General features: G+C 43.7%; 1 long non-coding RNA gene across 1 annotated transcript; it reads left to right on the top strand.

The window, feature by feature from the left end:
* Positions 1-409: 409 nt before the first annotated feature.
* LOC123830707 lies at positions 410-21399 on the top strand. Its single transcript, XR_006787805.1, has 3 exons — positions 410-649; positions 18785-18905; positions 20546-21399. It is a non-coding gene; the product is annotated as an uncharacterized LOC123830707 (long non-coding RNA).
* The last annotated feature ends 4281 nt before the right edge of the window (positions 21400-25680 follow it).

Here is a 25680-nt window from a genome sequence, read left to right as displayed (position 1 = left end):
CCATAATGTTTTTATTACTATAGCCTTGTAGTATAATTTGATATTGTAACAGGGTGCAGTCAAGTGGGGGGGGGCGGGGCGGGGAGGCAAATGGAAATTTGTAATGGGGTCCAGAACTCGGTGTCCAGGAAATATTAGAAAAATACAAATAGGATGTCCTCACCCCCACAAGTCTGAGCTGGGGGATGGGATGCATGGAGCAGGGCCATTGAGAGTTGTTTCGAATAGCAACAGTTTTGCAGATAACCTTTAGAACAGTTGTTTAACATCTCTACAACCTTTAACTGGTTTCATAAATATGTTAAACAGCTGTGACCATGCTTTGAGCCAGGGGGAGGGGAGTGACTTCAACCCATGATATAAATGGGATGCAACTCCCCCTGGTTACAGAGCCTGGATAAGAGCTTGGAGATGAGTGGCTCCACACCACAGGGCCACACCTGCCCAGACTTACTGTGGCAGCCCAGTACAGCTGGAAAAATATGGGGATGCTGGCAGCTGTGGTTAGTTGTGGGAGGAATCGGAAATGGTGGGGCAGAGGAAGATCGGCGCTGGAATTTAAACCCAGGTGTGGCAGCCACTCGGGGTCTTTTTGGGACCATGCAGCTTGGGAAGAGAAGAACCACGGACTTCTATTTCTTTTTCTGAGGTATGGTACCACGGACTGGGCAGAGGGGGAAAAAAGGACCATGCATTTGTGGGTATTCTAAAGGACTTTGGGATCTCAATGAAGACATTAAGTCATTACTCTTAAGTTTGTATAACTCTTTAACTAAATGATCCCTTTCCTTTTCACCAATCTCTGGCATTGAGAGATGTCTTTCCCATGCGGGGGGGCAAGGTGAACCTAGTATGGGGTGGGGGACCCCCAGAGCACAAGGGTGGGTCCATTCGGTAATAGTATATCATTCATTCCTCCCCTCTCCAGTCTGTTTTGTAACAACATCAGGGACTGTGATACCTCCAACTTTGTTCATTTTCTCAAGATTGGTGTGGCTGCACAATGTCTTTTGTGGTTCTACCACCACTTTCTGTTTTAGTAAATTGGGCTGGAAACCCAGAAATTTCTGTGTTAAAAAGTTCCAAGGTGATGTTGATGCTGTTGGTTGGGAACCATATTTTGAAAACCACTTGTTCTCAGGTATTTTTTCCCTTCTTTGCATTTTTTATTTTGACAATTACATTTTTAACTCCCAAGAATGTTTTATTGTTTTCTATTTTTTCTTTTTCAATGACATTTTTTTTTGTCTAAGGAAGAAAAACCTACAATTTCAATAAGGATAACCAATAGATTTTTTTTAATACTCACCCAGCGGCATGTTTATTGATTTTAAAGAGTGGGGGAAGGGAGGGAAAGAAAGGGAGAGAAACACTGATAAGAGAGAAACATCAGTTGATTGCTGTCAGTATGTTCTCTGACCAGGGACCAAACCTGCAACGTAGGCATGTGCCCTGACCAAGGAATAGGACCCACAACCTTTCAATTTATGGGACAATGCTCCAACCAACTGAGCCACACCAACCAGGGCCTCATTAGATTTTTTAAGTTATTTTCTATTCTGAAACTATCTCTGTTCCACATTCATTGTTCTCTTTGTTTATCGTGACTGTGTATGTGTGTGTCCTGTAGGTCTTACTCAGAAATCTGGGGATCTTTGGCTATCCATCTACATCAGTGTGTGAGGATTTCTGGCTTTATATTGGTGGCTGGTATTCATGTCCTCCACCATCATGTTGATCTACTTCTTCAACAGCTCTCTCCTCCAAGTGGGAGACCTGGGCAGGATCGACTGGCCATCCTTGACTGGCAGGATTTCGTTTAGGAGCCATGCTTAGGACATATCCCCCAGGTGATAAAATGGGGGAACCTTTTCTTGGAGCCCCATCCATCCCCAGAGATCCTGTCCAATTTCTTTTATAGGGAACCCTCTGGTTCAGCCTGGGGTGCATACCCTGCTGGCCTGTCGTTCTGCCTGCTCAAGACAAGAGCAAGCCTAGGGTGGATGTGCTCTTGGACACAACCCTTTTCAGATAGACCTAGGACTCCCCTGGTTTCCCCTCCCTATTGGCTCCTGTCCTCTGTGCCTATACCTTCTTACCACAAAGGCTCCCCAGCCCACAGTGAGCAGTGGCTTTCACCTCCTCTGTGGCTGCCTCCTCTGCTCTGCTTTGTCCATCAGGATGGTTCCCTGTCATTTTCTTCCAACTCCACTAGTGGCTCCCTTTCCCATGCTTAGTGCTGTGATTTTCAGTTCCTCGTGCCATTTTTTACTAGTGTAATCAGTGTTAAAATGGGCCTCTTCCTGTCCTATTTAGTTTGACTGAGTCATGAATGTGATAGACAGATTCCAAGCAAGGCTGAGACAGACAACCACAGCATAATTTACAATGAAAATGTCCCAGGAATGTTTCATTTTAAGAATGAGGGAAGAGTGGGGAAGAAAGCATTTCAGAGAATTTCTTTGAAGAGACTCTTATTCTGAATCCCCACCCATTTACTTACTGACAGGTCATCCCCTAAAGGGCTGAGGTCACAGGAAGAAGGAGGGAGAGTAAGGAGCAGAGATAGAGAAGCTGACCAACCCTCTCACCCTCCTCTCTCCTCTCCTCATACAGCTCCACAGCAGAGTTGGGAAGCAGCTGATCTCCACCCCCTTAATCTCTGCTCTCCCCCAGGAAGCCTGTGGATCTGGGTAGCTTGCCCTTCACCTTCTCTCCTCCAAGGTGCTTTGGCTCTGGTTCTGTACCCTCCCTTTTGTCTCCCACCCTGCCTCTTCCCCCTTCCTGCTTTCACTCTTTGCCTCTCCTCTTTCTCTGCTGCCAATACTACTAACCTCACATTGGTAAATTCTCATCACTGTTTATAAAGGACTGTGACACTCCTCCCTTCCTCTTTCTTTCTGTTTATTCAACAAACAATGTGGTGGTGGATCTGAGAGGACAATCAGAACACACAGGTCAAGCTCTAAGAGAGCGCAGCATGAGGGAGGGGTCCCAAATTCAGCATGGGGCTGCCAGGAAGGCTTCCCAAGAGCTAAGTTTTGAGGAAAAGCAGAGTTGGCTAGAGGAAGGACAGCTGGGAGAAGTGTTCTGGCCCGAGAGCGCACTTGTATGCAAAGTTCTAGAGACACATGGCAGGGGTGAGCATTCGGGAAGTTACATGCTCTACCACCCAATCCCCTAGTTTTAGATCGTAACACAGTGTAAAATACATCTGTTTTGCAGATCAGGAAGCAGGCTAACATTATCCATTTCACAAGCACTTCCAGAACACTTTGCCAACAGTGCAGAGAAGCTGGCAATCAAGAGAGAAGGATTTAATTATCGCCCTGGACTGGTCATATTAATCATAGAATTCTTGAGACTGGAAGCTTTTCATTATTTAAGAGTGGTCAGAAAGCCATGGGACCTACTGGAGATTTCATCTAGGGGCAGGAATAAAGGCGTTTTCAGCTAATACTCTCTGCAGTCCCACTTGTTCAAAGTAAGGAGTGAATGAATCATAATGGGTAAGAAATACCACCGGAAAGTTTGCACTGCTCTGAGGACAGAGCACATGAAATGACCTTATTCTCACCTGTGCTGGAGCAGCATTAGGGTGGGGGGTGGGGGGACCTGTGAGGATTTGTCATGAAGCTGGGCCCACATAGCAGGCATTCTGTTCTTCCTTTGACTGATCTCAAAGGTCCACAAAAAGAATAGCCAAGTATTCTAAAGGTGTTTTGAGTCATACCTTAGATAAGATGAAAACACCTTTATTGTCACATGATTATTCTTATTTGGAGTGGATTCAGAGGGTTCATGGAGGTGACAAGCTTGAAGCCTTATACCTACATTCTTTCCAAGAAGGGTCCAAGACTTTTCCATCACCACTGAGGTTCAAGGCTACTACCACCACCAACCACCCACTCTCAATGACCTCCACACCTTTAACAGTCCCTCTCCCCCACCATCTTTGTCATTGTGGAAAGCAAGTGGCCTCATCAGTTTGATTAAATATAGCTTTAAATCCTCATTTTAGAATCTCTCTCTCTCTCTCTCTCTCTCTCTCTCTCTCTCTCTCTCTGTGTGTGTGTGTGTGTGTGTGTGTGTGTGTGTGTGTGTGTGTACACACACACATGCCCCTCAGAGAGCTAGTCTTTCCCCTAGTTAGTCAAGCACTGCCCAAGGCAACAGAAGGCAGTGGCTCTGACCTAATAGTCACATGGCCTGGACCTCTGGCAGGCTAAAGGTAGCATCTTAAAAGGAATGACTCTGGCTACTTTCCCATGAGGCCAGACAGAGGAACGCTGGAGCAGATCCCAGAACTGTCCTCAAGACCTGAAGAAATGGTTCATTACTATACAAGGACTAAGAAGATTTATATACTTTCCCTCTCACCTTCTAAGTTCTTCTGGATGGGCTAACAATCAAATGAACAAGAACCAGATAAACAGGAGAAAATCCATTGTTAATACATGTACATGGGAATGCACATAAAAATGAAAACTCCAAAGACAGGCAACATTAGGTATATAGACATTTCTGGACAAAAGAGAAAGGTGGGGAACAGGTTATTACATTTCAGGAGTGAGAATGAAAAAACGACAGGTAGTGGAAGAAGAGCTGAACGTACACGAAAGGAGTTTTCTCGCTAGGCAGCTCGGAAAACACGGGACCCAGAGTATCTAGCGAACAGACCCCTGTCTGAAATCCTCTATTGACCAAACTTCACTCACATTAGGCTAAGGCGACATCCTAAGATCTTCCTGAAGCAGGTTTCTCTGTCCAAATCTCTTGGGCAGGAAAGGAGGGAGGGTCAAAGGTATTGTGTTTTTTTTTTTCTGAGTCTTTTGTGTCTTAATAGACAGCTTAAAATCAATAATATCCCTCAAAAGAGCAGCTTCAAGGTGGCAAGACTTTGGTTCTCTTCATTACCTTTACCTTACCTCGGACCAGTCAATTCCCAGCATGACCTTGAACCCCTAACCTATGGTGCCTTGTGACTTTGCCCTATATAATCCGCAACCTACATGCCATCAGGGTGTTTGGGCTTCTGAGCATTAGCATCCTGTTCTTCTGGGTGGTGGCATTCATCAATAAAATAGCCAATATTTCTTCACCACCGTTCTCGGTGTTTAAGTGTTTGGCTCTGCTGGCACCATGTGGATGAACTCTTTTTGTCCTATGACATCATCAACATTGTACACCAACACTATTAACCATTATCATTTTTGCCCACCCCCATCCTCAGGACCATTAGCACCATCGTCATCACCACCATCACCGTGGTCACTACCATCCATCGAGTGCGCATTGCACCCTGTGCTGTGGGAAGCCCTCAGCCCTGCTCTCCTGCCTGTTCTAGAATTGTCTGTGTCCTGTTAGTCCACGACCCTGTCAGGAAGCCCACGTTTGTTCCTTGTTTCCCAAAGTGGGAAACCTCCATCAGTCTGTTTATGTCTCCCCTGCCCCCTTTTGGTACAGATAAGAATATTCCAAATGTGTGGAATAAAATTGGATTTGCATTGGGTTAAAATGCAAAACACCTGGTTCGACTGATTCCTTTATGAACTTCTTTTAAAAAAATTAAAAATATGTTTATTGATTTTAGAGAGAGCAGAAGGGAGAGAGAGACAGAGAGAAACATTGATTTAAGAGAAAAACCTCAGTTGGGTGCCTCCCATACGTGCCCTGACTGGGGATTGAACCCGCACCTAGGTATGTGCCCTGAATAGGAATTGAACCCCCAGCCTTTTGGTGTTTGACATGATGCTCCAGCCAGGTGAGCCACACCAGCAAGCGCTTTACAAATTTCTTAAGAAAAATAGTCAGCATACCTAAAAGGACCATAGACATTATATTTCAATTAGCAACAATCAATAATTTATCACACATTGAGGAGTCTTGTCCAGGAATAAATTGATTTTAAACAGTTAATAAAGGCCACCTTGTCCTACCTGCCTTCCCCCAGGTGAGGTCCATCCTAGTGCTTGGGGCAGAAGAAGAGGGAACATTTCCTGGTTCCCATGCCAGGGGATCTACCACACTCTCTGGGAGGCTGAATCAAGCACCCAGGGGAGAAGCAGTGAAAAGGAATCTCAGGTCTCTTCACCTTAGCCTTCAGGTGTTGTTTCCAGGAACCGGGAGCGTTCCTGGAAGTGTTGTTTTCATTTGGAGTGTGTGTACACAGGGCTCGCTGCAGTTATGCAGACTGGCTGTAAGCCAGAAGTTGTTATGGTGTGGTCTTGATATGCCCCGCCCCAGGCTATCACTGGTGTTTGTTTACTATGCCTTCTGTTCTGAGACTTGATGTTTTCATATTCTGTTATGCATCAGTCATCTTTCTATTGCACTGGTCTTGTGAAACTTGCATTTTAACCAGTCAGATGGGGATATAGTGGTATCATTAGGGGGATTACTAATGAGGTTAAACACCTTTTTGTCTCCTCATTGCTTATTTGGGTATCCTATTTTAAATACCTCTTCATCCCTTTGCTCATTTTTTATTATTTGTTTGCCTTTATGAATTATAGGAATTCTTTTGATATAAGGTATACAACCCTTTGTCAGTTACATGTGAGGTCTGCCCAGAAGGTATCCAGCCATGTGACATGAAAAACAGAGACATGTATTGAAGAAGATACAAGACACAAGAAACATTGTACACAGGACAGTGACAGTTCAGTCCCCTTCAAAGTAGGCACCTTGGGACCTCACACAGTTCTCCCAGTCACCATCAGTTGTCTCATCATATTTGCCTGAATCCCATAGATGGTCTGAAATCTCTTCCTTTTCAATGGTGATTTTAGCTTTGGGAAAAGCCAGAAGTGTCAGGGAGCCAAATCTGGGCTGTAGGGGGGGCTGAGTCACCTGGATGATTTGGAGTTTTGCTAACACAATGCTGCACAAGACATGATGCCTGAGCGGGCACGTTGTGCACATTGAAGCTGCCAATCACCAGTTGCCCATGGCTGTGGGATTCCGAATCACCCAAATAGTTTCTGAGGAGGAATATTCAGGCTTAACACAAAATTTGATGCTCTACTTGCTAAGCCATTTTTTAATGCAATGGCCACACAGTACACAAGCTCACTCAGTGGTGTCTACTACCCCACTGACTAGTACAGTGAAGTCATCATTGTTCATGCATGGGCATTCCAGTCCACTCTCCTTGGCTGCCAGGTTACATCAATGTCACTCAAACTGTTCTCATTATGTTAACAATGGCTGGACTATTTCTGGACAGACCTCCTATATTGAAAATATTTTCTCCCACTCTGTGCTTGTCTTTTCAATGCTTCAGTGGCATTGCTTAGTGAACAATTTTTTCCCCTTAATGTAGTCAAATTTATCAACCTTTACCTTTGTGGAAGTGGTTTCTGTGCCTTATTTTAAAATAAATATTTTATCCTGTAGTTAGAAGGTATTCTTCTATACTGTCCTCTAAAATCTGTGTTGTTTTGCATTTTACATGTAGGTCCATAGTCACCTGGAGTTGACTTCTGCGCATGGTTTGACACAGGAGCTAAGTTTCACTTGTATTTCATATGGGTAGTTTTACATGAAGACTTTTTAAATTCACTTTTGGTGAATAAATTTGACATGTAACATGATGTAAGTGGAAGGTGTATACACCATATCATATGGGTATTCTATAGTGAGTGGTTTATCAAAAAGGCCATCCACTTTCCATTGTTCTGAGGTGCTACCATTGTCCTGAGTCTAGTCTATTTATATATTTTTGTGGGCTTGGTACCCACACAATCTGTACTATTATCACTTTGTAGTGTCTTAATATCTGATATGGCAAGTTTTTCCATTTTGTTTTTCTTTAAGACATCTTAGAATCTTAGCTTTTCGTGAATCTGTATATATTTTAGAATCAGCTTGTCAAGTTCTATAAAAAACATTAAAATAAAACTTATTGTGTATTTTGATTGGGAATACACGACTCCGGAAATCAAGTTAGAGAAAATGGACATCCTTTTACTTCATGTATTTCTTCTGTTTCTTTCTCTCTCCTTTCTGGTATTCCTATTATACTTTTGTTACTCCTTTTGTAATTGTGCCACAGTTCTTGCATATTTGGTTTCTTTTTTCTCTTTGCTTTCCCATTTAGGAAGTTTCTGTTAACATACCTTCAAGCTCACTGATTCTTTCCTTGGTCATGTTCTGAATTTCTGTTAGTGCTTTTGATTCCGTCTTAAGAGTTTCCATTTCTCCACTTACATCATCCATCTGTTCTTACTACACATTGTCCATTTTTTTGTCCACTGGAGCCCTCCGCACCTTAATCACAGTTATATTAAGTTCTCAGTGTGATAATCCCAGAATATCTGCCATATTTGACTCTGGTTCTGATGCTTTCTTTATTTCTCCAGACTGTGTTCTTTGCCTTTTAGCATGCTTGGAATTGTTTGTTGAAAGCCAGACTTGATGTATAAGAGGAACTGATTGTGTGAAGTTTTATGTTGATCTGGCTAGCAGTTGGCTGTATTTACTGCTTGCTGTAGCTGTAGTATCAGAGGCTAAAATTTTCTCTACTGTTCTCGTGTTTCTCTCCTCTGCTATCTTTGGGTTTCTTTAGAGACTCCTTAAATAGGACCTGAGGCTTGCAGTCTTTAGCTGCACTCCCCTGTTGTTGCACAGGAGTTCTAAGTCCTGGGGCGCGGGCGGGCAGTGGGCTGGAGGGAAGGGGAAGCACTTGGTGACCTACTGAAGATTAAAGACCTATGATTAGGTCTCGGTCTTCGAGTAGGCTTAGGCCCCTGGGCTTCAGGAGTGCTTCTCAGCTCCCTCTCCCTTTGGCTGAGACCAGGAGCCCGGAGAGGACTGGAGCTGGGTATTTCCTTTTCTCCAGGTTAGTTAGGCTTTACTAAAACTCAAGTCAGTCAGGTTCTCATAAAATAGTGTCCCTCAAGGGCAGGTCACATTAAGGGGAACAGAGAGCTCTGGACATGTTCCAATATGGTTCCTTTCCTCCTCCCCCTATCTAAAGCACAAGGGACGCCTTCCCCAGTCTTCACAGTGAAAACCTGGTTGGGCTTCTGGAGATAAAATTCATACAAGTGCAGGGGGTCCCCAAGACTGTCCCCTCCCAAGTTTTTAACTCTTCACTTTGTCTATGCTGAGCTTCCAGCAATTTGTCAGTTTTGTGTAAGCGTTCCTCCCAGCACTGGCTCCAGCTGTGGGCATCTGCTCCCGGGACTCGCCTGGGGAGCTGTGGTTCTTTGTGTCCACCTACTTCCCCAGTTTCAGGCAGTGTCTACCCTGTGCCTCTACCCTCTGTGGATCTAAGGAGAGTTGTTGATTTTTTGTTTGTTCAGCTCTTCTCTTCTGTGAGGATGGGGGTGATAAACTCTCTACCTGACAAACTAGGAACTGGAAGTCCATTCCTTTAATATGACTTTTTGAGCCCGTGATCATGACGTTTCTTTTTCAGTCTTCTGATTTTCCCTTAACAAATTTGATCATCATCTTAGAGGGGTCTTTGCCCATGTTCCGTTAGATTTGTTCCTAGGTACTTGATATTTGTTCACATTATTGCAAATGCATCTTCTTTTACAATTTAAATTTCTAACTATTGCTGGTGTATAGAAGTATTGATTTTAAGTCTGTACTTTCAGGGGTCATTGCTATAGTTTGTTACTAGAAGGATTGATTTTTACAGCTTTATTGAGATATTTGCATAACATAAGCTTCATCTGTTTAAGTAATAAACATTAAAATAATTCATGGTTTCAGGATAGCTACAGAGTTCTGCAGCCATCACCATCCTCTAACCTTAGACCCTTTCCATAGTGCCGGGAAGCAAGCTGTTACCTGTTGGCAGGTACTCCCCACTCCTCTCCTCCCCCACAGGCAACCACCCATCTATTTTTGTCTCTACAGAGGTGCCTATTCTGGTTACCTTATATAAATGGGATCATACCATATGTGACTGGCTTCTTTCATGCAGCACGACGCTGTCCAGGTTCATCCGTGTAGTAGCATGTGCCAGCTCTTCATTCATTTAGTAGCTGAGTAGGGTTTCATCGTGTGGATATGCCATCTAGTCACCATTTGATGGACATCTGGATGATTTGCACTTGGCGATATGAATAGTGCTTCTATAAGCATTTGTGGATAGCTTTTTGTGTGTGCATTTTATTTTTCTTGGGTAGATGCCTAGCAGTGGAATGGCTGGGTCATGTATTTTGAAGAACATCCAAAATGTTTTCCTAAGTGGCTATGCCATTTTACATTCCTATTAGTAATGTGTAAAGGTTTCGGTTTCTTTACGTCCTTGCCAACGCTTGCTATTGCCTGTCTTTTTGATCATAGCCATGTTAGTGGGTACAAAGTGGTACTTCATTGTGGTTTTGATTTTCATTTCCTAAGTGGCTGATGATGTTGGGCATCTTTTTAATGTTCCTATCAGCCATTTGCATCTTTTCTCAGAAAATGTCTCTTCAAACTCTTTGCCCATCTTTAAATTGGGTTACATGCCTGTTATTGAGTTGTAAGTTTTTAAAAATATTTTCTGGATATTAGGCTTTTATATATGATTTCAAAATATGTTTTCTAGTGTGTGGGTTGCCTTTTCACTTTCTTGATAATATCCTTTGAGGAACAAAGCTTTTTTTGTTTGGTGAAGTCCAATTTACCAATCTTATCTTTTATTGATTGTGCTTTTGTGTTATACGAGGGAAACCCAAAAGACCCAGGATTTATTTATTAAAAAATGTGTATTTATTCTTACATGTTTAAACTTTAGTCGCCTTCAAAGTACTCTCCATTTGATGCAACACAACCATCAAGACTTTTTCTCACTGCTCAAAATAGTGTTTGCACTCATCAATTTTGATGCCTTTTAGTTCTTCTGCTGCTTTTTGCTTCACCTCTTACACATTGGCAAAATGTTTCTCTTTGAGGACATTTTTCATCCAGGAAAACAAAAATAAGTCATTCATGGTGAGACTGGGTGAATAGAGAGGGTGTGGCATGGGGGTCATGACATTTTTTTGTCAAAAACTGAACACTCAATGCAGTGTGGGCAGGTGCACTCATAAATCACCCATCATAAAATGGGCAAATGCATTGAAAGAGTCTTCAAGAAAAATTCACTGAAGCTGAACACAGCCTCTCACAACAACACCAGCTGGCACACTGACACAGATGGGTTCCTAGAAAACTCACCTATTGGGAGAAGCCTATGCTACAAGGGGCCTGCCCTCCAGAAAATAATTCCATTTTGGGGAGGGTCCCCTTGTTATGTAAAAAACCATTGCTTCACCCATGATTGCAAAGATTTATTCCTGTGCTTTCTTCTAAGAATTTTATAGTAAAACTATAAGCATTTTCAAATAAAATAGAAGTACATAATATTTACATCTGTGACCCACCTTGAGTTAATTTTTACATGTGGTCTGAGGTAGGGGGTCCAAACTTATTCCCTTGCATGTATATATCCAGTTGTTTCCAAACCATTTGTTAAAAAGAATATTCTTTTCCCTATTGAATTTTTTGGCCACTTTGTTGAAAATCAATTGGCTGTACATCTTCAGGCTTATTTCTGGGCTCTCAGTTCTATTCTATTGATCCATATGTCTGTCCTTATGCCAGCACCTCACTCTCCTGATTACTACAGCTTTGTGCTGAGTTTTGAGATCAGAAACTGTGAGTCTTCCAGCTTAATTCTTTTTCAAGATTGTTTTAGATCCCTTGTGTTTCCTCATGAATTTCCAGTTATCTTTTGTTCCTGTCAATTTCTAGAATAAATTTGTAATGATCACAGAGCATGCTCTGTATGTTTTCATTCCTTTGAAATTTGTTTTATGGCAAATTTTTGTAAATGATCCTTTTGTACTTGAAAAAAATGTGTTTGCAGTTGTTAGCTGCAACAGATATGTCCATTAGATCAAGTTTGTTCACAGCTTTGTTCAAATCAGCTCAAAAGTATTGCTGATTTTAGTGTGCTTGTTCCATCAGTTCTAAATAGAAATATATTAAAATCAGCTAAGCCAGCTTTCTTTTAGTTAATCTTTACATGATATATTTCTCTCTTTTTTACTTAACATATAACTTATAAACAATATTAATTGTAATTTTATTTAAATAGTCTGATGATTAACTGCTGTTATATTTCATTTTAGATCCACATTTGTGTGCTTACTGTTTGCCCCAGGGATCCCATACTTCATTCTCCCTTCTTTTCTTATTTTTGACCAGGTACACATTTTAATATTTTTATTTCCTCTCAACTAGCTTTTATGCATATGCTCTATTTTTATTCTGTTTGTTGTTACCCAGGCAATTATAACATTCATCTTTGATGTTACCAAAGATGAATAGCAATACCTTTGCCCACTTCCTGGACAATGAAATGACCTCAGAACATTTTAGTCCCATGTATCCCTTTCCCATTGTTATCAAATACAGTCTGTTCCACTACAATGTTTTTTAAATGAGGCCTAGTGTATACATGACTGGTAAACAATGATGTCGGTATAACTCAGAAACTCTGCTAGTGTGTGTGTGTGATTTTCTATAGCACATGAATGTTTTAAAGCCACAAGAGGCAAGCTACTTTATAATTAAAACAAAGCTTAATGTTATGTGAAGACCTCCAGGGAAAAAAGCTAAAAATTCTGCATATGTGCCTAACTTTAGTGCAAAAACTGGCTGTTTCAGTGGCTTTCAGAACCTCTAATCCATTTGGTAACTTTATCTGCGTAGCTGAAAGTACAGATGAATAAGCTACAAAGACATTTTCTTCTACATTGAAATAATGTTTTGATTGACTTCTTCTTAAATTGTATTTTTTGAAATTTTTAATTGTTTAACACCCAGAAAGTTGACTTTTTTGGTGTGTAATCCTATGAATTTTGATGCAAATTTGTATAACCACTACCATTATCAGGATACAGAACAGTTCTTTTCTTTCAGCATTTTCAAAGTGTTCTTCCATTTCCTCTGACCTCTCTGGGTTCTGATGAGAATCCATAGTTGTTTGATTAATTGCTTCTCCATAAGAAATGCATCTATCTCTTGGTTTAGTTCTCAAATCCTTTGATATACGCTTCAGATCCATGCATGCACAGTACAGAAGTGAGCCTAGGATTTCATAAACTTCATGGGTTTATGAAATGTCTTCATGGGTTTATGAACCCCACCCATGGGTTCATGGGTTGTCTTCCCAAGCTCCTGCTTTTCTGTAGCCTTCCGCATACTATCTGTTTCCCTGTGGCTTCCCATTGTAGTCGTCTGTTTAGGAAACTAAAGCTAGGGCTTTAGTTACCCCACTTCCCACTTTTGCACTCCTGTCTTGGGCCAAGTAGCAGAAGGACAGAAGGGAAAAGTACCAACAGTGGGGGCTTAAGTACTCTTTGGGGATTCTCTTGGGATCTCAGATACTCTGATAAAAGAATAAGGTTCCTTTCCCTCAAAGTTTTAGGTTCATCTGTCTATTCTTTCCTGGGAATTGACTGTTCATAGCTTTTGCTAACCTTTCCATCGGATGGCTTATCTTTTTTGTTTCTTCTTTTTACTATATAATTCATTATATACTCTGGATATTATTTACAGTCTGATATGTTCTTTTTTAAAAATATATTTTATTGATTGTGCTATTACAGTTGTCCCATTTCCCCCCCTTAATTCCCCTCCACTTTTCATACTCACTCCCACACACATTCCCCCCCTTTAGTTCATGTCCATGTGTCATAAGTTCTTTAGCTTCTACATTTCCCATACTATTATTGCCCTCCCCCTGTCTACTTTCTACCTACCATCTATGCGACTTATTCTCTGTACCTTTTCTCCCTCTCTCCTCCTCCCACTCCACTGCTGATAACCCTCCATGTGATCTCCATTTCTGTGGTTCTCTTCCTGTTCTAGTTGTTTGCTTAGTTTGTTTTTGTTTTTGTTTTAGGTGTGGTTGTTAATAATTGTGAGTTTGCTATCATTTTAGTATACATGCTTTTTGTCTTCTTTTTCTTAGACAAGTCCCTTTAACATTTGATAAAATAAGGGCTTGGTGATGATGAACTCCTTTAACTTGACTCTATCTCAAAAGCACTTTATCTGCCCTTCCATTCTAAATGAAAGCTTTGCTGGATAGAGCAATCTTGGATGGACGTCCTTGCCTTTCATGACTTGGAATACTTCTTTCCAGCCCTTTCTTGCCTGCAAGGTCTCTTTTGAGAAATTAGCTGACAGTCTGATGGGAACTCCTTTGTAGGTGACTGTCCTCTTATCTCTTGCTGCTTCTAGGATTCTCTCCTTCATTTTTACCTTGGCTAATGTAATTATGATGTGCCTTGGTGTGTCCCTCCTTGGGTCCAACTTCTTTGGAACTCTCTGAGCTTCCTGGACTTCCTGGAAGTCTATTTCCTTTGCCAGATTGGGGAAGTTCTCCTCTATTATTTGTTCAAATAACTTTTCTACTTGTTGCTCTTCCTCTTCCCCTTCTAGTACCCCTATAATTCGGATGTTGGAATGTTTAAAGATGTCCTGGAGGTTCCTAAGCTTCTCCTCATTTTTTTGAATTCTTATTTCTCCATTCTTTTCTGTTTGGTTGTTTCTTTCTTCCTTCTGGTCCACTCCATTGATTTGAGTCCCAGTTTTCTTCCCATCACTATTGGCTCCTTGTGCATTTTCCTTCATTTCACTTAGTGTAGCCTTCATTTTTTCATCTAAGTTGCGACCAAATTCAACCAATTCTGTGAGTATCCTGATCACCAGTGCTTTGAACTGTGCATCTGATAGATGGGCCATCTCTTAGTCACTTAGTTGTATTTGCTGTGGAGCTTTGATCTGTTCTTCCATTTGAGCGGGTTTTTTTTTTTTTTGCCTTGAAGCACCTGTTTTGTAGTGAGGGGCGGAGCCTTAGGTGTTCACCAGGGCAGGACAACCCAGTTGCTGGGTTGTGATGCTATATGTGGGGGCAGGGTCCGATATGGAACAATGGTGCTTGCTTTGCTCACTGTCAGATTTCAGTCCTTTCCACTGCTTTCCCCAAGCAAACTGGGCCTTTCTGGTGCTGATTCCTGGTGGGTGGGCTTGTGTACATTCTAGGACCCCATGGGTCTCTCCAAAGAATTCTCCTGTGAGGCTGGGAGTCTCTCCCAGTACCTCAACCCCCACGGGTGTTTTCAATCAGTGCCCTGAGGCTCTATTTCCTGGTGCTGGGACCCTGGTTGTGCAGTCTGTCTCACTCCCCAGTTTTGCCTGGTTTATCTGTGTGCAAATGTGGGACCACCTGGTCAGCCAGCCACCTTGCACACAGTGCCTCGCTTCATAATTGCCGCCTCACTGGGTCTGCCCATTGCCACCCCGGGTCTAGGGTCTGTCAGCCACTGCCTATGCTCCCAGGGTCCACCTGCTGCAGTCTTGTATGCCCAATGCCACCACTTTTTGTGCTGCAACCCCTCTCTGCCTGGCTGCCTGACTCCGCCCCTCCTACTGGTCTGGATGAATGTGTCTATTTTAACTCCTTGGTTGTCCGACTTCCATACAGTTCAATTTTGTCAGTTCTGGTTGTTATTTTGTTTCTAAATCATTGTTGTCTTTATTTTGGTTGTTCAAGGTGGCACAGTGTATCTACCTGCGCCTCTATCTTGGCCGGAAGTTCCATCTTGATTGTTCTTGATGGTTTATGGCCCTGTAACAATGTGGGCTTAATCATATTCTTATTGTTTGGGTTTGATTAACCTGTGTAATTAAGATCAAAACAATACAGTCTGTAGTTTTTTCTATTTCCACTTCCTTCTACAGCTCCAGACCTCAGGTATTACAGAGCCTGATATCAATAGATAATCAGAGAGTTAGGCTGGAAAGAACAGGATGGAGACTTATGGGAGATGAAACTGAGGCCTTGGACCAGAAATCAATATGGAATGACTTTATTAAGCTCTCCCACCCATACTCCAATCATCACAAGAAAAATGTATCCCATCTACACTGTGTACTCATCAATACTCTTTTGCATATTGAAACAACCCTGGAAGATAGATAGGAAAAATATCAATGTATCCATTTTATTGATTGAGAATTATCACTGTGATTGGCTGCAGCACACCTTGTCCATTTATTATGCATGCCTCCTGTGTGCTTGGTTCTGTGCCCAGCCTTATGAACTGAACAGGCTGGCTCTCTGAGGACCCAGGCATGGTGAAGGAGGCAGACTGTCAAAGGTCCATAGGAACAATCAGGGCTAATGCAGGTGATGCCAGGGGAGGGGATGGTGATGGAGGGTAGGAGGGTGGACAGGCTAACTGAGCCCAAGGCACTCTCTGAGGGATCCAGGGCCGTGAACAGGGCCTTAAAGGGTAAGACAGTGTTACAGGAGAAAGGGAGGCTGGGGCAGGAAGATGTTTAAGCAGAGGAAACAGCACATGTGGTGTGGAGCACAGCTAGATCCAGGTGCCTACTGGCTGTGGTAGGATGCAGGGCAGAGGAGCTGAGCTCACTGAGCTGGTGCAATAGCTGGTGCTAGGGTCCTGGGTGTCTGTCTCCACACCCCTGGCCTGTGTGCCTTACGTACCCTGAGCAGTCTGGAGGTCTCCATCATCAGACGTGTTTGAAAAGATTCTAGGTGTCTCCCCACTCAGCTAGCAGCTCTCCGTTTCTCTTTCTGTGGATCATTTCTCTTGATCCTGGAGCCCTTTGACCCCTTCCCCCCACCCACCCCATTCTTGGGACAATCCTGCCCCTAGACATTTTGGATTGTTATACAATAGAAGAGTCCCTTGGATTATTTGAGCTCTATGAGTCAGGTTTTTGTTTGATTGTTTTTGTCACTTGCCACCAAAAGAGTGTTGAGGAACCTCTGAACAACTACCTGATATCCTCCAGGGCACGGCAGTTTTGAGAACAGCTGTTTAGCAAAGGAGGCTTAGGCCTCAAGGTTCAAGTGAATCTAGGATGTCTGGGTATCCAGAGCAGGCCCAGGTAATGGCCTAGCCCCGCTGCAGGTGGGAAGGTCAGGAGGCGAAAAGAAGTGCCCAGGTTCACACAAGGGAATGGAGGAGGGTGAGTGCAAAGTTGACCTTGAAGGCCAATGAATGGTCTAAGTTTTGACCAATCAATCATATGGGTAAATCTGTCTCTCCTTTTGAGGAGCTAATAATCAGGGAGGGGAAGCAGAGGGTAGAAAAATGGGGACAGAGAAGTCCTCCAACTAGAATTTGTTTAAGGGCAGACAGGTTGAAGCAGAGAAGTTGAGGGCTGAGTATCAGTAGAGAGCTGGGTTCTGTGACCACCAGGGCCAAGACCCCCAGGGAACACCCATCCAAACGAGGACTCAGGCTCCTTGGCCCCAGGTGTTCCCCTGTTGTTTACCAGTGGCACTTGGCTAAGCTTAGTGAAGGGCCTGCTATGTTCCCAGCCACTGGCTTTGCTCTTTTGCAGACTTGTTACTCTAAGTGTGGTCTTTATTCTGGCAGTATCAGCATAACCTGGAAGTTCCTCTGAGTCAGAATCTGAGTAATAACAACATTCTTGGGTGAAATTGCCTGCGTGTTAAAATTTAGGGTGTACTGCCCTGGGAGAACTTTGAACCTTACCGCATGCTGCCTTGCTTTTTGGTTAGAGGTTCTATTGTTGTTGTTGGTTTGTTTTTTTAGCTCAGGTTCCTCATGGGAACCTTTTCTCAGCAGGCTAAGACAGAGCCAGTCAGTCTCTCTGTGTGCAGCAGGGTGGGTTCCTGCGCATCAGGTTTTGAAGCAGGCCTTTGGAGGGGAGCAACTGATGCTTGCCCCAGAGTGAGGCTGGGGCCGAGAGAAAGTTCAGAGCGGGCAGGGAGGCAGTGGTCGGGAGGAACAGGCCATGATCTCAGGAGCTAGAGGGATGGGGAAACCTCCCAATGGCCACCGACACCACCAGGAGGACACCCTCGGTCTGAGGGCAGTCCCACCAGGCTTTGTGGGGCTTTTTCAAGGAGAGCCCCTTTATATCAGGGGCTCATATCTTACCCCCTGCCTGTGTTTGAGACCTTTGTCAGAGCGTGGCTGCCATGTAAAGGATGGAGACAGAGACCAGTCCAGCTCATGAACTTGAAGAGATTTGACTGATGTCTGGATTTCCACGACACTGTAGTAAAACTACGAGTATCTCCTTCTCCTCTGGGGAGACCTAAAGCTCAAAGGCTTATCTATTTCACAAAAGCCATCTTGACCTACACTGCATTAAAGCCAGCCTCAACCCGAGCCCATTCCATTCCATGGCCCCCACAAGAGTATTGCCAGGAGTTCTGTTAGGTCAGGCACTGTGAGTCACAGCTCTGAGTACCAGCACTCCTGGTGATCATGGCCCCTCATTGGAGAAGTTTGCCCTCAGGTGGTTCTTGTGAGCTCTTGGCATCTTGTGATACCACCCAAGCAGTGAAAAGATTTCCAGATAGATCTAATCATGGCACTGAGGGACTTGTTTGGGTCCTTCTTTTGGTCAAGTGTCAACAAGTCAGATGGTAACAGAATTACTCTGGTGACCCCGTGGCTATGCCTTCGCATTGGACATATTTGGAGTCTATACAGAATATATAGACTGGGTTGACTGACTGTCAGCCTCCACCAAGCCACCTGGGATGCATCTGCTTTCTGACACCCCCATCTTCTCAACTCTCCCACAGTCCACTCTGTGCTCCTCTCATGGTCTTTTTGCTCCAGCTGTCAGATTCTCCCTGTGATGGAGCTCATGAGGGGACAAACCAGGGAGGAGTGTGGTCTTGCACACAGAGGTGGGGGATGAAGGACCACCCCCTTCCTGGGCCAGGCTTATAGAGGTGCATCCACAGGTCAACAAACTCCTGTGGCATCCCCAGGGGCATCCCTCCTGCTGACCTGCTCCCTGCCTGTCCTCTGCTGGGAGCTGGCCTTGGGACAGCCTGGGAGTACAGCTCTGGCTGTGGACCATGTGATACAGACAAGCAGGACTGATGCATGGTAGGTGCCTCCTTTTATCCTAGTTTACGTCTATTTACTGTACTCAAGATAATACCTCCTGTTATCCCATCAGCCTAGCATGGTAAGGGCCAAAGCCACAGAAGGGAAGTAAGTTTGACACCTGTTCTAGGAAAGGGATGAGCAGGAAGAAAACTGGAAAACGCTGCCTGTCCACATAATAATCCTGACTGCCATGCAAGATAAACATAGAGGTGACTCATTCTTAGACAGAGGGTTATGTGTGTTCTCATGCTGTATGTGGGCAGTTAATGACTTGCCGGCTTATTAGCTGGATGGTCCATGAGGGTGGGGCCTGTGCAGACCATACTGGATCCTCTGCACCAGGTGCCAGGTGCATACTAGGTACTCAATACATTTGATGATGGTTTAGTAATTAAGGAACTGCTAGGTGAGAGAGGGCTCTATGCCAGAGCCCAAAGGGAAAGGTATTGGTGAGAGCAGTTCTGCCACAGAACTTTTTGCTTGGGCAAGGAGTCCGTGAGGCTTTTTAAATTCCAGCCGAAGGCCCACTCCACACAGGGCACCACGTCACCCACCCTTAGAGGCTGCCCTCCCTCTCCACATTGTCTTCCAGCTCTCAGATCTGTTCTGCTGTGTCCCAACTTTCAATGGCTGGAGACAAGTTCCACACACATGTAACAGAGGCCCTGCATGTGTGGGTATCCTCATTCATTGACCAATTCACTCATCTTTTCAATGAGCATTCACTGACCCTTTGCTAGGCGTCGGAGGTAGAGGGACAGATGAGGAGGTCTCAGGGTCCAGAGAGCAGCCACAGGACCCTGTGGCAGCACTGACAGCAGCCTGGTAGGATCCATAGGCACCGTGAAGCTGCCGGTACAGCCAGCCAGATGCTGTGCTGGTAAATTGTTCGGCATGTTGCTGACTTGTGCTGGATTAAGTGAGGAAGGAGGAGGCCCTCTGCCGGACAGTCAGTTCTCAGAATGATGTGGACATGAGAGCTGGAGAAGGCCAAGGGGGTCCTAGTCGGGTCCTAGATGCAGATGCCCACTTGCATGGAGCCTGGCAATGCACTTCTATATGGGGGAGGGGAAGCCCAGTTTGGTGTCAGACTAGAGTGGGCACCTGAGAGGCCAAGGTCAGAGGCTCCCCCTCTGGTCCCCAGCATTGGAGCGACCTCTCTCTTCTGCTTCACCCTCTGCCCTAGCCTGGCAGCAGGATAGTTCTGTACTGAGAGGAGGAACTGGGGCTGAGAGGTCTGGTTCTGCTCCAGGTACATACACCCTTACTAGTGACTGCAGAGCCACGCCCTGTCTGAGACCCATTTTTCCTCTCTAAAGTGGGAAAAGGCCATGTACACAGGAACAAGGAATGGAGGGCAGAACAATATGGTGCAAATGGTAGAAGAGAGGGTGGCAGAAAGAGCCAGGGAATTGGAGGAGAGAGGCTTCCAGGCCTAGGGGCAGCCACACATATCCTGTAGCACTGGGTGGCTGGCTACCACTCCATCCCACCCTCGAAGGTGTCAGTACTCAGCAGGTGAGTAGATGGCTGCTAGGAGATGGGAAGGCTGGCAGGTCAGTGGGTGTGAAGGTAGGCACTTTGACAGTGCTGGGTAGTCACCAAGTTGTCACCAAGGCATTTACGTTTCCTTGCAGGTGTATAAGAAGGCTGCATTTCCCTGTGCCCCTTGCTTCTGGATGGGGCCATACGATTAGTTCTGGCCACTGGGATGTCACTTCCTGGCCCAGCTTCTGGAACTTCCCTCAATCTCCACAGCTGCTCTCCCTGTGTGTGAGGTTGCAGTCTGAATGCAGAGGGCTCAGCAGAGGTCCCCAAGGCGATGGAGAAGCCACAAGGTGGAAGGGTCCACCCAACCAGGAATACCCACTTTGTTTATGTGTGGGGGGAAGCCACTGAGATTTAGGTTTGTTGTAGCCATTAGTCCACCCTGACTGATGCAGAAATTGGTAAAGGAAGTGGTGTCTTGCTGAAATAAAATCCTACAATCTGTGACACTGGCTTAGTAGTAGGTGGTAAGCAGTGAGGAGGCTATACTGGGGGCTGGAGGAATAGAGATCCATGTTATTAGAGAAAACCATTTGATGAAATGATCGCTTTTTGAAATGTGAGAAGACCACTTGCCTAATGAGTCCTAGGTACCAGGGGAAAAGATGGGGCGCAGAGTCTCAGTATGTGTAGCTGTCACTGGCTGTGATGACAAGGTATTGCCATGGTCATATATATTCAGGAAAGACTTCACCAGTATAAAAGTAGAAATGAAAGAAAGTTGAGAGATTCTGGAAACTTGGCAACTGGAAGGAAGGGAAAGGTTGATATTTTTAAAGCCCTAAGTAAGAAGAAATGGGATTTTTAAAAACTTTGAGCAACAAAGGCTTAGTAAAATGAATTAATTGAATAAAACACTCAGGGCAGCCCTGGCCAGGTAGCTCAGTTGGTTAGAGCATCATCCCTATGCACCAAGGTTTCAGGTTCAGTCCCCAGTCAGAGCACATACAAGAATCAAATAATCAATCAATGAATGCATAAATAAGTGGAACAACAAATTGATGCTTCTCTCTCTCTCTCTCTCTCTCTCTCTCTCTCTCTCTCTCTCTCTCTCTCCCATCTCCGCTTTTCCCTCTCCCTCTCCCCCTACTTGCCCTCCTCCCTCCCTCTCACCCTTCCTCTCTCTCTCTCAAATTGGTAAGTTAAAAAAAACACTCAGGGCAAACATTGTAATTTTGGCCTTTTTGTTCAAGCTGGATGTGCTTAAGGTAGCTGCCTTTACATGGAGAGAGAAGCAAGCCAAGGAATGAGAAAGCACATTGAGATTTGAGTTCTATGACCAGGAAAGAACCTTGGTCATGATTAATACATGAAACTGAAAGCAAATAGATTGGCAGCCCTATAAGTGTGTGGAGGAATTAAACTTTGTAAGCTTCCACAAGCCTGAACCAAAAAACAGCTTTGACTATTCAGGACTTAATCATCAGAGTGGCCATGGCGGAGCAGTGGAGGCAAGCCTGATGCCCACATTCCCCTGCACACAGAACCTCCTGGGGTGTCCTGTCTGTTGGCAGCCAAGGTGTTGGCAGCAAGTGCCAAGAAAACAGGCACCACGGACTGAACATGTGGGCTTCCCACAAAGCCTTTGGGGATGTACATCTCCTCTTGGGTCACTAATGGACATTTTAAATGTGTAATATCAAAAGGTAAATATTTGTGACTTCTGATTCTGATGAAGATGGATTAACAGACCAGATTTACTTCCACCCAAAATAACTAAAAACCTGGACAAACATTGGGTTGGCCAAAAAGTTTGTTTGTTCTTTTCTGTAAGAAGGCCCTAGTAGTGTTTAGTTGTCTTTAACTTCATTCAAACCAATTTTGTTAGATTGTATTGTGACAGTTGTCACATCAGCATGCATTTTAAAAAAGTCAAAACTGGTGAATTTTGTGTAGCCATTTTAATACTGAAGATGGAAGAAAATATGCAACATGTTCAGCACATTACACTTTATTACTTCAAGAGAGGTAAAAATGCAACTGAAACACACAAAAAGATTTGTGCAGTGTATGCAGAAGGTGCTGTGAGTGATCGAACATGTCAAACATGGTTTGCCAAGTTTTGTGCTGGAGATTTCTCGCTGGACAATGCTCCACGGTCAAGTAGACAAGTTAAAGTTGATAGTGATCAAATTAAGACATTAATTGAGAACAATGAACATTGTACCACATGGGAGATAGCCAACATACTCTAACAATCCAAATAAATCAAGTTATTAGTGAAAATGAAAAGTGTGTCTTCTATTTTACAGAAAAAACTAAATGGACTTTTTGACCAACCCAGTCCAAGAAACAATGTCATTAAAACATTGGATATTAGTCCGTGAAGAACAGTCCTGAAAGATAGGAAGCAAATGAGATGAACCCTGTGATAGCCCCAGCTTAACACCTGGAGGGGAACCCAGGGAGAGTTTAGCAGTGTCCTCAAGTTGAGAAGATAGAGTTGGGAGACCAAAGGGACTTGAGTTTGCAGGGCAGATCATCAGAGAGGAGGAGCTGCACAGAGAGAGCTCAAGAAATCTGCATAAGTTCTCTGGAATATTCAGCTGAGTACTGGCCATGCATGTATATAAGGAAATTTCACAAAGCAGAGGAAAGTGTCACTTAAAGGACCAGAGGAAAAACCCCGTAGTTCACAAAGGGACAGACATAATGCCCATTCTCAGCATTCAGAGAGGAAAAATTCATAATCCACAGGACAACAGATAGAATTTACAGAACAGTTTGCCTCAGTAGTGGGGAAAAACTAGCCCCAGAACAAACACTATTCTGGTCCTATAGAATAAAGCTTAAAAGCAATATCTGAAGACTTAAACTGATTCCAAGTGACTTAATCATGCCCTGTAGCAAGAATCAAACATGTATAAGAATACAAAAACATCTAGTACCCCAAAAAGGTAAAATTCAAAATGTCTTGCATACACTCAAAGATTGCCAGACACGCAAAGAAGCAGACATGATCCATGATGAAGAGAAAAATCAATCAATAGAAACTTACCTGGAAATTACATAGATGATAAAATCAGTAGGTTGGGACCTTAGCAGTTATGAGAACTGTGATCCATATGTTCAGGGAGACAGATGAAATATTAAAATGTTAAGTAGAGGCATAGAAAATACAAAGAAAATTCAAATTGAACTTATAGACATGAAAACTACAATGTATGAGATTAAAAAATACACTGGATGTTACCAAAGGTAGATTAGATGTTATGGAAGAGAAGACTAGTGAGTTGGAAGGCAGAGCAATAGAAACTATGCAAAATGAAACACAAAGTGCACCAAGACTACAGACAGCAGCAGTGGGCCATGGGGCAACTCCCAGCATCCTAACGTACGTACGTGTGAATGGAGTCCCTGGAGGAGAGGGGAGGGGAGGGTGGTGGAGGAACGCTTTCCCCACTTTACTGAGATGCAGCTGGCGTGTAACATCGTGGAAGTGTGAGGAGCACAGTGTGCTGTGCTGACACGCGTACATGCTGCAACATGACCACCACCGTAACTGACCTTAGCCGTGTGACTGTAGCCAGCACCTTCATCCCATCATGTAGCTACCTTTTCGTGGCTGGAACATTTAAGGTCTCTCTTAGTGACTTCCAAGTGTATAATACAATGTTATTAACAATAACTACCATGTTGCACATTAGATCCCAGAACTCACTCATCTCAAAACGAGGAGTTCAGACCCATTGACCAACATCTTGTCTGGCCCCTCCCCAGCCCCGGGTGACTGCCATTCTACTTTGTTTTACGGGTTTGCCTTTTTAGATTCCACGTGTGAGTGAGATCATACAGTATTTGTGTTTCTCCGTCTGACATATCTCACTTCCCATAATGCCCTCCAAGTCTGCCCATGTTGTTCTCAGGGGCAGGATTTCCTTCTTTGTCGTGGCTGAGTAATATTTCAATGTAATTACACACACACAATGAAGATATGACATCTTCTTATCCATTTATTGTCAGCAGACACTGAGGTTGTATCTCTTTCAGGTCCTGTTTTCATTTCCTTTGTATATGTACCCAGAACTGGAATTTCTGAATCATAAGATAGTTTTATTTTAAAAAAATTAAGAACTAATGGCCAGTTATTTTCTAAATTAGATAAAAATGACAAACCCAGATATTCAATAAATTCAATGAACCCCATGCACAGGAAACATGAAGATGACTACACCAAGATTCTTCATAATCAAATTGCTCAAATCAAGAGATAAAGAGAAAAATCTCTTAAAAGACTAGGGGGAAAAGAGACATAGATTTTCACATAAACCAGAAATAGTCTCACAACATCTTAAAGTACTGAAAGATAAGAATTATCACCCTAGAACCTTTTACCTAGTGAAAATCTCTTTAAAAAACGAGTGGTGTGGCATCATTTAAAAGTTGGCTATGACAAATATGTGTGCTACAAACTCTAAAGCAAAAACAAAACAGCATAGAGTTATCACTGATAAGTCAACCAAGGAGGAGATAAAAAGTGCTAAGTTGATCCAATAGAAGGCCAAATAGGGAGAGAAAAGAGAGCAATGGCCAGATGAGCTCTGGCCCTGTTGGGGCAGAGAGAGCCTGTCCTGAGTAATACAGGTGAGTCAGTAGGCAGGTGGGGCACATGACGTTGGTGGCTGGGAGGTAGGCGGGTGGGAGGTGATGAGTTGAAGGTAGTTGAGCAGGTACCCTTATCCCAAGGTCTCAGATTCTTCCAGAGCTTGGAGCCCTGGTTCTTGGTCCCTCGTACTTTTCGTGACTAATGACTGCTTCATTGCAGCTCAGTTTCTTCTCTGAGAAAGATGTGGAAAAGGCTGTGTCATGAAGGATGGATAAAATTTAGGCCCACAGAAAGGGGAGGAGGTGGTGTTTCAGAAAAAAAGATAAAACATAAGCAAAGATATAAAGCCAAAAGAATTGTTCAGAGACAGCTTGGGTGAAGGGAGGTGTGGGATCAGGAAGCTATGAAAGCAAAAACAAAGTTGAATGATGAACCCTTGTACGCTGATTGAAATGACTGCTATTACTGTTTATTGAGTGTATACCATGTTCCAGGAGCTATGTATGCTAGAGGTGTGACATGTTTTGTAGCTACGCTCTGAAGTTGGTATTATCCCAACATTGTAGCTAGGTAGATTGGCAAAGAGAGTTCAGTTAACATGGCTGCGCACACACAGAGGGGGAACATCTCAGCTGGAGTTCAAACCCAGGTCAGGGTGACCCCCCACTGGCCTTCTTT

The sequence above is a fragment of the Phyllostomus hastatus genome, unplaced genomic scaffold, assembly GCF_019186645.2.
Source record: "Phyllostomus hastatus isolate PE091 unplaced genomic scaffold, TTU_PhHast_1.1 phas_scaffold_129, whole genome shotgun sequence".
Lineage (NCBI taxonomy): Eukaryota > Metazoa > Chordata > Mammalia > Chiroptera > Phyllostomidae > Phyllostomus > Phyllostomus hastatus.
Note: the sequence above shows the minus strand (reverse complement) of the source record. Positions and strands in the feature narration are given on the sequence as shown.